This window comes from Otolemur garnettii, unplaced genomic scaffold (assembly GCF_000181295.1).
Source record: "Otolemur garnettii isolate 467f Iridium unplaced genomic scaffold, OtoGar3 scaffold00168, whole genome shotgun sequence".
NCBI lineage: Eukaryota > Metazoa > Chordata > Mammalia > Primates > Galagidae > Otolemur > Otolemur garnettii.
The window spans coordinates 1,718,039-1,729,242 of NW_003852563.1; positions in this window are offsets into that span (position 1 = coordinate 1,718,039).

Sequence of the window (11,204 nt, forward strand, 5' to 3'; positions counted from 1 at the left end):
CTCATAGGAATCCTTTCATAACAGCCTGGACAGATAATTTTAAATGCAGTGTCCTCAGGCTCACGCCCCTTAAAGTTCCAGGCAGAACATGAAGAGAGCTAACCCCAGCCCTTAGTGCCCTTGTCTCCCCTTCCAGCTCAGACTCTCCCTGGGAGCAACCTCAGGAGCACACATATGGACACTTCCACCCTTGTGTCCAAGCTGTATGAATGACTTCTCCACAAACAGCCCCCCTTGGGCTTGGAGTGTATATGTCAGTGGTACGATTTGATCGCAGAAGGTCAGACTCTAGAAAGAGGCCAGTGTAGGCCCTCGAAGTGGACTTAAGACCATTTGAGCCAAGAATTCTGAAGTCTTCAGTACCTGAACCATGTTCTGGACAAGGGAAGGGATGGACTTGGGGTGTCCCCGCACTCCTCACCTGGGACACAGCATGGCTGCATGAAGGCTAGAGAAGGAAACTTTCACCTACATGTGAGGGTGGCACTGCTCCTCCATCCCTGTGCAAAGCATGGTGGCACTAAGCATGTGACCGGTACAATAAAAGGGAAAAACAATTGGGCTTGTTTTAAAACATTATCCCTGTGATCCTCAGGAAGGCACACTATTGTTTTAATCAGTACAGACAGAAAAGTATGGAAGGACCAGAGCCTGACCCAGCCCATGCAGGTGTGTCACTGAGAGAGAAAGGACACGTGCTAGCTCTTGTGTCCTTCAGTCAGAAGCTAGGACACCCAGATATCTCAGGGTGTCCTGAAAAACAGTCAAGACCTAGATTCCTAAGAAAGACCTTGCATTACTTGGACCTGTATGGAAAAATTTCTGACAGTGAACACATCTACAAATACTAATAGAACTAATAGAACTAATAGAACTCATAGAAATACTAATGAATGTGGATTGGTTTTAGAACATCCAGCCTCTGTGAGAACTTGGATGCTTCTCAGACTTCATTTAGCTTATTTACATTTCTGCAGCATATATATTCCAGCCAGAGGAAACACTAAGCACATCTTGCCTCCTGAGGCCAACGAAGGACGAGAACTGTCTGCTTAGTCCAGTGAGTCTAGCTGGAGGATTGTGTGACACTGCTTTTTGAGGTGGGAATAAATAAGACTTTACCTAGTGGTGGCCTACAGGTGACCTAGTCAAGAGCCACATAGGTGTCCTTGATGTCTTGGGCTCCTATAGATTCCTTTGGCACAGTCCAAGGGAAAAGAAAGGCCTTCTATTATTCTCCAACTCAACACATGGGAGGATTTGGTCATTGGGGTCAGCTTGCATCAGTCCCGAGTTTTACCTAGGGTACAACATTCCCTGTGAGCACTACTTCAAGAAAAGCCTGGAAGGAGGAGGGCTACACAAACAGAAAATGTGTATAGACAGCAACACGGAGACAGGACAGCATGGACTTCTGACCACCGGCCTGGAGAATCTGGGAACTATGCTTTCACAATTACACCTTCACTCCAAAGCCATGCCATAAATGCTCGCAGCAGAGCTGCTGAATACTAACCAAGATAATAAACAAGCTCCTAAGAACAAGGGATTTTTCTTGTTTGTTTACTACTTTTAATCCCAGCATTTAGAATAGTACATAGCAAGTGTTCAATAAATATTTGTTTAATAAATGCTTATATAAAAGCAACTAGCAGTCATTGGCACATGTCAGATTTTCAAGAAAATAAGTTCTCCTTATCTAGATTTTCTTGAAAGCTTTACAATAGTGGTATTGTTTGTGTTTACATTACACTTATAGGTCAATAGCATAATAATTCAGTCATCCTTGTTGATCGCAAATAATGAGATCAAGGCTTAATATAATTGAACTCAAGTAGAATTATAATGCACAATTTTTATTTGGACTATGATCTTTGGGTCTCTGATAGCACATAGAGTTTATTGAGCAATTTTATCAGTATTTTCTGTTATATATATATTACATTGAATGAAATGTGGTGAATTAGGTGACAAGTTGTGTCCTGGTGTGATAGAAGGAGCACAAGATTTCATCTCTGGTTATCAGATCCCATGGGACACATCACAGGGTGTCCATGTGATATCAAGAAGTCACTTAACTTTCCAAGTTTTGTTATTGTTAAAGTGTAAGATGCGAATAACAATGCTTCTTATATACAGCTCCCAGAATTGCTGGGATAAAAGAATAAAGTATGTGAAATGTAAGCCAGTATCTACTGTGTGTTCCACTGGGCAGGGCTGGTGTGGAGAGCAGGTGAAGGTCAACACTTTCTGTGGCTGAGACACATTGAGGTTGGGGGAGCTGACACAGAGGACCCTTTTGACAGCGAAGCTTGGTAACGTGTGTTGAGAAGCAGCTTTAGTCAACAGGCCATTTTGGCATTTGTCAGAAAGGAGGCAAGATTTGAGCTGTCCAGAAGGCAATATAGCAAGTTACCAAGGAAAATCTTTGAATACACCACCACAAGTAGAGACAGTCCTTATTGTATGTGGATGGCTGGGACTCTGGTGTGCTCTGTCCCTGTGCCAGTGGCCTCATTGAATCCCCTCTAGACATCTATCTGCCTGGCTTCCTCTCCAATGCAGCTCCCAGTGTTATTCCTAAAAGGCTTAACAATCATTTAGTACCTATGATTTCAGGTGCTGTATTTGGTTGCTAGGGCTGCCATCATAGTCCCACAGACAGGGCACCTTAAACCATAAACATCTGCTTCCTTGTGGATCTAGAGGCCAGATGTCTGAGATCAAGGTGTTGGCAGGACTTGTTACTTCTGAGTCTCTTCTTCTTTTTCTTCTTTCTTCTTCTCCTCCCCCTTCTTCCCCTCCTCCTCCCCTTCCTCCTCCCCCCTCCTCCTCCTTTTCCTCCTCCTCTTCCTCCTCCTCCTTCTCCTTCTGGTAGAGTTTTGCTTTATTGCCCTTGGTAGAGTGCTATGGCATCTTAGCTCACAGCAACCTCAAAATCCTGGGCTCAAGAGATTCTTTTTCCTCAGCCTCTGGAGTAGCTGGGACTACAGGCGCCTGCCACAATGCCTGGCTATTTTTAGAGACGAGGTCTCGCTCTGGCTCAGACTGGTCTCAAACCTATGAGCTCAGGCAGTCCACCCGACTTGGCCTCCCAGAGTGCTAGGATTACAGGAGTGAGCCACTGCACCCAGTGGAGCCCTTTCTTCTTGACTCATAGATGGCCATCTTCTCCCCATGTCTTCACGTGGCTTTCTCTCTGTGCTTTTCTGTGTCATTGTCTCCTCATTTTATAAGAACACTAGTCAAATTGGATTAGAGTCTGCCCTAATGACCTCATTTAACCTTAATTACCTTTTTAAAGACCTTATCTCCAAATATGGTCACATTCTGAGGTACTAGGAGTTAGAGCTTTAACAAGCAAATTTTGGGAGAACATAATTTAGCCCATAACTGATACATTACCCAATATCCCAAGATCATTATCCTTTTTCTCATTAAAGACACTTGAAAATCAAGGAACACAGAAGTGAATTACTTCCCCAAAGCTAGACAGAGCTTCGGAACACTGGATTTAAATTCAGACCACTTGGACTCCACTGCCTCATGCTGGTCATCAACTAGGACTGCAGTCCCCAGCTCTTGGGTCATGGACTGGTACTGGTCGGTAGCCTGTTAAGGAAGTAGGCCACAAATCGAGAGGTGAACAGAAGGTGAGTGAGCCAATCTGTATGTACAGCTGCTCCCCATGGCTCACACCATCAGCTGAACTCCACCTCCTTCAGATAAACGACAACATTGGATCCTCATCAGAGCGGGAACCCTACTGTAAATAGCACAGGTGAGGGTTCCAGGTGCCACGCTCCCTCTGAGAATCTAATATTGCCCCCAACCCTAGTCCATGGGAAATTATCCTCTGTGACACTCATCCCTGGTGCCAAAAAGGTTGGGGACTGCTGACCTAGGAGGATCTCTGCCATATTAAGGCACAGGCTGCAGAGATTAAAGAGCAGTGAAAACAAAACAACCTTCCTACTGGTGTTTTCCAAAAACTGTTCCTGAGCCAAGCAGGATCTGTCCCATCACTAATCAGATCTAATCAGATTTCCCTGCAAACCCCTGTCATCCCCATGAATGTACTCACTCTGTCTTAAACTCTTCCTCTGCCCCTCACCCCTACCCCAGATTGCCTGTGATCTTAGCAAAAACAATCTGATACGTGTTCTATGGTAAGTGCTTTTGAGAAACCACTCTCTCCTATGTGGACCCATTTCTATTTCTGTTCTTACTTTATTTCAAATAACACAAAACCTATATTACTGAAAATGTTCTGTCTCCTGGTGTAAGTTTGATAATTATATTTTATTATGTTTTATACATCGTACTTAGCAGGGCCAAAACCACACAAAGACCAAGGCCAGACTTGTAACACCCATTATCCCAACACCAACATCGGGCAAATACGAGAGTCAGTAAATGAATGTCATTGAGCAATAAAATACATGATAGCAACACGGTTCTCGCAGTCACCTTTTATAGACAGAAGCTGGCCACCAGAAGATGTATAGGCCTAATAAATCAATGGGAAGGAATTCCAAAATGGATAAATCAATACTCAAGCAGTCAGAGAATCCTACAGGTGTATGAAAATGACCAATTGGGGCCTTTAAACCTCAGCCAGGAGATTCAGCCAAGATAGTCTATAATGATAGATGAACTGAGATGATAAATACCTCCGTGGAGGAAGCCTGTGTTGTTTGCACTTTTTCCAAACTAGCCCTCACATGACAACAATACTACTGACTTCTTTAAAGAACAGTTTCAAAAGAGGCTCTAGTTGTAAACTCACGCACCTGGGGAAGATCTCCAAGGAATTAGAGCATTTGCATAAATAGTTTCAGGTGTGACTAGTCTACATCATTAAGTAGGTTACCATTTGCATTTTACAGATGTGCAAGCATGCAGTGGCTGTTGGTAGGAGTGTGCATTAATCCCTTCTGGAATAGAACGTGGCAACTCATATAAAAATGCCAATAGCCTTTCACTAGTTACTGTAGTTCTCGGAAATTAACCTGAGAAAGTGATCTTGATAAAGAAGTTCATTTCAGTGTTATTTATAATTTAAAAAAGAGATAGCCTCCTAAAAGTCCATTGCTAGAAGAGTGCTTAAGTCAGCAATAACACGTCCATACACCGATGTTAATATGAATATAGTAGAGAGATACTGACAAGTAAATTTAATGACATAAGGAGATGCTTATGACTGAAACATATTTAAAGACTAAAATTATATACACAATTTAATCATAATCACGTTTTTAAATGATAAAAAATAATAGAAAATATACCAATTAAAGTGTTGTCCCTGAGTTGTCTATCTTCATATTCTTTTTGAAAGTTTTCTACATGGGTCTGGTTTATTTTTTAATCAGAAAGAAAAACCATATTTTAGAAAAGTTCTATTTCACTGATCTTAGTTACACTTTGGAGAAATTATCTTAAAGATATATTCCAAAATATATTTTTAAAATATTCACAGTAATTAATTTTTTATCTTTAAATCAATTGATTAATTCTAGTATTATTATTTTTTAGGGAGATGGTCTTATTCTATTGTGGACTGGTGCACATCATAGCTCACTGCACCCTTGAATTATGAGGCTCAAGTGACCCACCGGCCTCAGCTTGCTAAAGTGCTAAGATTACAGGTGTGAGCTACTGTGCCTGGCCCACAATAATTATTAATGATAGTATTTGCTAATGTAAGAAAATAGAAACTTCCCGAACGTCTGAAATTAGGTGGACTAAGAAACTATGTTGACTAGCAAAATTATAATATGTTAATAGCTACATTATAAAATACTAGAAAATCATTAAAATTATAACTATGTGAACTTTAATTTGAAAAAATATATTAGTGTTAAGCAAAAAAGTTAGTCTAAATATTGTATGTATGTGTATGGTATAAATATTCATAACAATAAAGGCAAATGCTTCAAAATGCTAATTGGGGCTTAATCTTTGGATGAAAGTATCAACGTACATTTCTTCTTACTATTTTGTTTTTTTCCAAACAGTCTATCACAAACATGTTTAACATTTATAACTGGATAGCAATAAATGAATGTTATCATTTTGAAAACTTTCTCTGGGTATTGGTCCACTGTTTGGTATTATCTCCCTTGCATAAAAATCACACCTACAATATACTTCCCAAGACTTGTGTGCCATTCAAATGCTACAAGAACTTAGAGATGCTTGTGATGCAGTCTCAGGGTATACAAGATGTGCTTCTGGATTTTGCGATTTTATTCAGTCTTTTTACATTGTTTTTCCTCCTTTTCAGGATACAAAACTTTTTAGCTATTCGCTGCGTTAGTTCTAGATTTTTTTTCTTACAGGTATTTAATCAGTGTTCATTTAATTAACTTATATTTAGAATAGCAAAGGGTTTGGGAACAGACACAACAGACCTTTGACAGACACGCATCTCAGCTGGGAGCATCAGGAATGCTCAGGCGTCTCAGAGAGTAGCCTGCTCATTTAAGGTAATCATGCTGTCAACATGTTTACAGGCAAATGGGGAGCATGAATTAATTCTGGCCACTGAAGTGGGGTGCCCTCTGAAGGTTTTGCCCCAGTGCTAGATGGTAGGGATATAAAGACTCATGAATTGTTTAGTTGCAATAACAGTCAACACTTTGGGCCACGCTGAAGTTCCCTAGTTCATTCACTCCTACAACTAATAGGCTTGAGCTTCCTCTATTTTAAACTTTGGAACACATGAATAAATGCTTGACCTTATTTGTCATTAGCAAAATGCAAGTAAGATCCAATGAGATATTAAGACATGGTAACCTATTAAGGTAGTTACAATTAAAAAAATACCCTCCAACAGTATCAAGTGCTGTGCGGATGTACAACTATGGAAATTCGCATACATTGCTGATGGGATTAAAAATGGTACAGCTGGTTTGGGAAACAGTTTGGCAACTTTCTATAAAATTAAGCATATATTTACTGTATGATTCAGTAATTCTACTCCTAGGTCTTTTATTGAGAAAAATAGAAACATAAGTCCATATAATGCCTGAATTTGAATATCTGTAGTGCTTTTATGCATAGCAACCCCCAAATTAACACAATTGTTTTACAGCCGGTAAGTGGATAAACTGGTATACCCACACAATAGAACGTTATGTATAAAAGGGGAAACACTACTGATACATGAATCTCAAATAAATTACACTAAATGAAAAGCCAGACTGAAAGCTGGCTTCCATGTAGTAAGAGTCGATTTACATGACATTGCTATCTGAATTGCTAGTCCATTAATGACAGCAATTTTTCTGTTTCACCTTTATCTACAAATGAAGTGGCACTTAATACCAAACTCGACATTCCTTGTAGAGACCTAACTAAGGCTCAAAGCAGCATGGGACGCACAGTAGTTTTCAAGCCTAGGAGACTGAGTTACCTTTCAGCCACAAACTAAAGCCAGTGTCATATAGTTTTTGTCTCTTCCTTAAAGAAGAAATGGCCTAATGAATCACTAAGAAAGTTTAACTTTGGGGAGGCCCTCTGGAAGGCTGGGGCTTGTCAGTTAAACATAGACTACATAAAGACAAGAAGTTACAGAGCTACTGGTTGAAAACTCCATGACTGCTGAATAAGTTTAATTTTGCCATGGGAGGTTTAACACAGATTTTTATATTACATAAATAATACTAGTATTTTAACTTTTTTAAAATTAAAAATATATAATTACCAAAGTAATTCTGCATATATTCTCATTGTAAAAAATACTCAAAAGATAGAGGTATCCTCCACCTGCCCTGATGGAACTCCACCCCCCACCCCACCCCACCTCTGTAGTCCCTGTGCGCTGGTCTGACTCTGCAGCCACACATATGAAGTTCCTGCCCCATCTCCAGGCTGCAGCTCTGTCTCCCAGGCACCTCCTACATGCAGACACCCCCTCCCCAGCTCCGCCCTGAGGCTTCATTGCAGCTGCGGGAATCATAGTTCTGCGGGGGAGGCTCCAGCACTATCTATGGGCCCCAGCAGTCTTTCCGCAGGGTCTCCTGCTGCCTCTGAGTCTGTGACTCCACCCCGAGCCTCCAGTGCTGTCTCTGGAATCAGAGGCTCTCCCCCCTGTAGCTCTAGTGCTCCCATTGTTCCTGTGACTTCATCCCCTGAGGTTCCAGTCTTGTGTCTGGATCACAAGACTGCACCCTCATCTCTACCACTGCTGCTGGGCCCACAGAACTGTGCTCAGGTCTAGTGCTCTACCAGGGACACTCCAGCTTTGAGTAGCTATTACATCTGAACCTGGGTTAAGCAACTGCCCCAGGCCAGTCCCCATGACCACTGCTTAATAAACCTCATTCAGCTCTAGCAGCTACCTCTGCAGGGAGACCCAAGGCAGACTAATTACCCACAAAGCCACCTTCTGTAGAGAAAATTTTACGCAGCCCCCAAATCAAGCTTCCAACAACAACTGGGGGAACAACCCAGCACCCCCATTTTGCGTGAAGAACATCCTTGTGATGATCACAAGGGAATGGGACAAAATACAACAGCTGCATCACAGGCTCTCAGCACATCTATCTACCCCTCCCCTATTGCAGAGCAGGACGCAAACGCACAATTTAAGTACCTCTCCTTCTTTTCACAAAGGAGGAGAGTTCCCAGCAAAAGTGTCCTGCAAACCTATCAGCCCTGAGAAAAGAGTATGAGAAGAAACTAGCAAAAGAACTCTGGTAAAATGAACAGACAAAATAGTTCAACAACCCCCAGGATCACAGTGGATGTATAGTAGTAGACTCCAACCAAATAGAAATTGTTGAAATGTCAGAAATTAAATTCAGAATATGGATGACAAATAAAATGAATATAATTAAAGAAATAGTTGAAAATCAACAAAAAGAAGCCATTTTTTTTTTTCAGGAAATCAATGAAAAAATTAAAAAGTCACTAAAGACCTAGACAGCATAAGAAAGGATATAATAGAACTTACAGAAATGAAAGAATCATTAAGAGAATTTCAAAATATAGCAGAAAGCTTCAACAACAGGCTAAATGAAGGGGAAGAAAAAGAATCTCAGAGCTTGAAGATAAGGCACCTGAGTTAATGCAGTCATTGAAAGATGCAGAAATGAGAATAAGGATGATTGTACAATAAGTCAGAAAGGTGGGATGATGTGAAGTGAACTAATGCACTAATGGTAGGTATTTCTGAGGGAAAAGAAGACAGAGCAAAAAGCAAAAAGCTTACAAAACCTATTTGAGTGAATTATTAAGGTAAACTTCCCTGAGATTGCCAAAAATTCAGATACCCAGATACATGATGGTCATTGAACACCAAGAAGAGTCATAGCAAATAGGATATCTCTAAGATATACAGTCAAAATGAAGGAGAAAACTTAACAAGCAGCCAAGATGAAAGCAACAACTAACCTACAAAGAAAACTCATCAGGCTAATCGCAGACTTCTCAGTGGAGCAGACCTTAGAGGGACTGCTCTAAGGGACTGGGGACCTAGCTTCAGACTTCTTAAACAGAACAACAGATAGCCAAGAATCTTGTGTCCTGAGAAAGTAAGTTTCATAAATAATGACAAAATAAAAACTTTTCTGGATAAGCAAATGCTAAGGAAATTTACTACTACTAGACCTGTCCTACCTTACAGGTCCTACAGAGTCTTATCAGAACTCTACTATATACACAGTATACAGATCAGCACAATAGGTACTGACTAATGTAAAATCACCCCAAAACTAAAGCTCACAGCTCTTATAAAAAGGATAGCACAAGAGAGAAACAAAGCAATAAGTTATGACCCAACATGATGAACAGAACAGCATCCCACATACCAATATGAACACTCAAGTTGAACAATCTGAACACCCCACTCAGAAGACATGGACTGGCTGAATGGATGAAAAAACACAACCCAGAAATAGGACTCACACAGACTCAAATTGAAAAAAAATATTTCACACAAAAGGAAACCAAAAGAGAACAGGGATAGCAATTCTCATATCAGATAAAACTGACTTTAAATCAACAAAAGTAAAGAAAGACAAAGATGGAAATTATATAAATGGCAAAAGCAGCAATTCAACAGGAAGACATAACAATCTTAAATCTGCGCGCACCTAATAATTAATTCAAGATGAACAAAAGACCTAACTGCAAGCTATGAGACTATAAAAATTCTAAAAGAAAACATAGAAAAAACTCTTCTAGACATCATCTTATGCAAAGAATTTATGCCTAAGACCCCAAATGCAATTACAGCAACAACAAAAATAAATACCTAGGACTTGATTAAATTAAAACATTCATAAACAGCAAAGGAAATAATCAACAGAGTAATTAGACAACCTATAGAATGGGTGAGAATATTTGCAAATTATACATCCAATAAGGGTAATATCCACAATCTGCAAAGAACCCAAACAAATCAGCAAGAAAAAAAAAAAGCAACTCCATTCAAAAGTGGGAAAAGAAACAAACAGAAGTTTTCAAAAGAAGATGATCAAATGACTAACAAACATATGAAAAAAGCTAACCATCACTAATCCTCAGGGAAATGCAAATTAAAACCACAGTGAGATATTTCCTTACCCCGGTCAGAATGGCCATTAAACCATGCTGGTATGGATGCAAAGAGAAAAGAATGCTTATCCACTGTTGGTGGAACTGCATTTTAGTATGACCTCTATGGAAAACAGCATAGATATTCTTCAGAGAAATAAATGACTTATCATGCGACCCAGCAATCCCACTACTAGGTCTACCCAAAGGAAAAGAAGTTATTTCATCCAAAAAGACACCTGCACTCATGTTTATTACAGCACAATTCACAACCACAAAGATGTGGAATCAACCTAAGTGCCCATTAATTCATATCAACAAAATTATGTATGTATATATGTATCCAGCACAATGAACACCACACACAATACAGAATACAACTCGGACATAACAAGGAATGAAGTAATGTCTTTTGGAAAAACTATATGGAACTGGAGACTATTATCCTAAGTGAATTATCTCAGAAATGGAAAAACAAACACCACATGTGTTTTCTAATAATTTGGAACTAATTGATGGGCACACACGCGCACAGAGAGATGCCAAGGTCATTGAAAATTGAGAAGGGGGGAAGAAGTAAAAACCTACCAGTACAATGAATACTATTCTGGTGATGGACACTCTAATAGTCCCAGCTTAAGTATTATAAAAGCTTGGCTCGG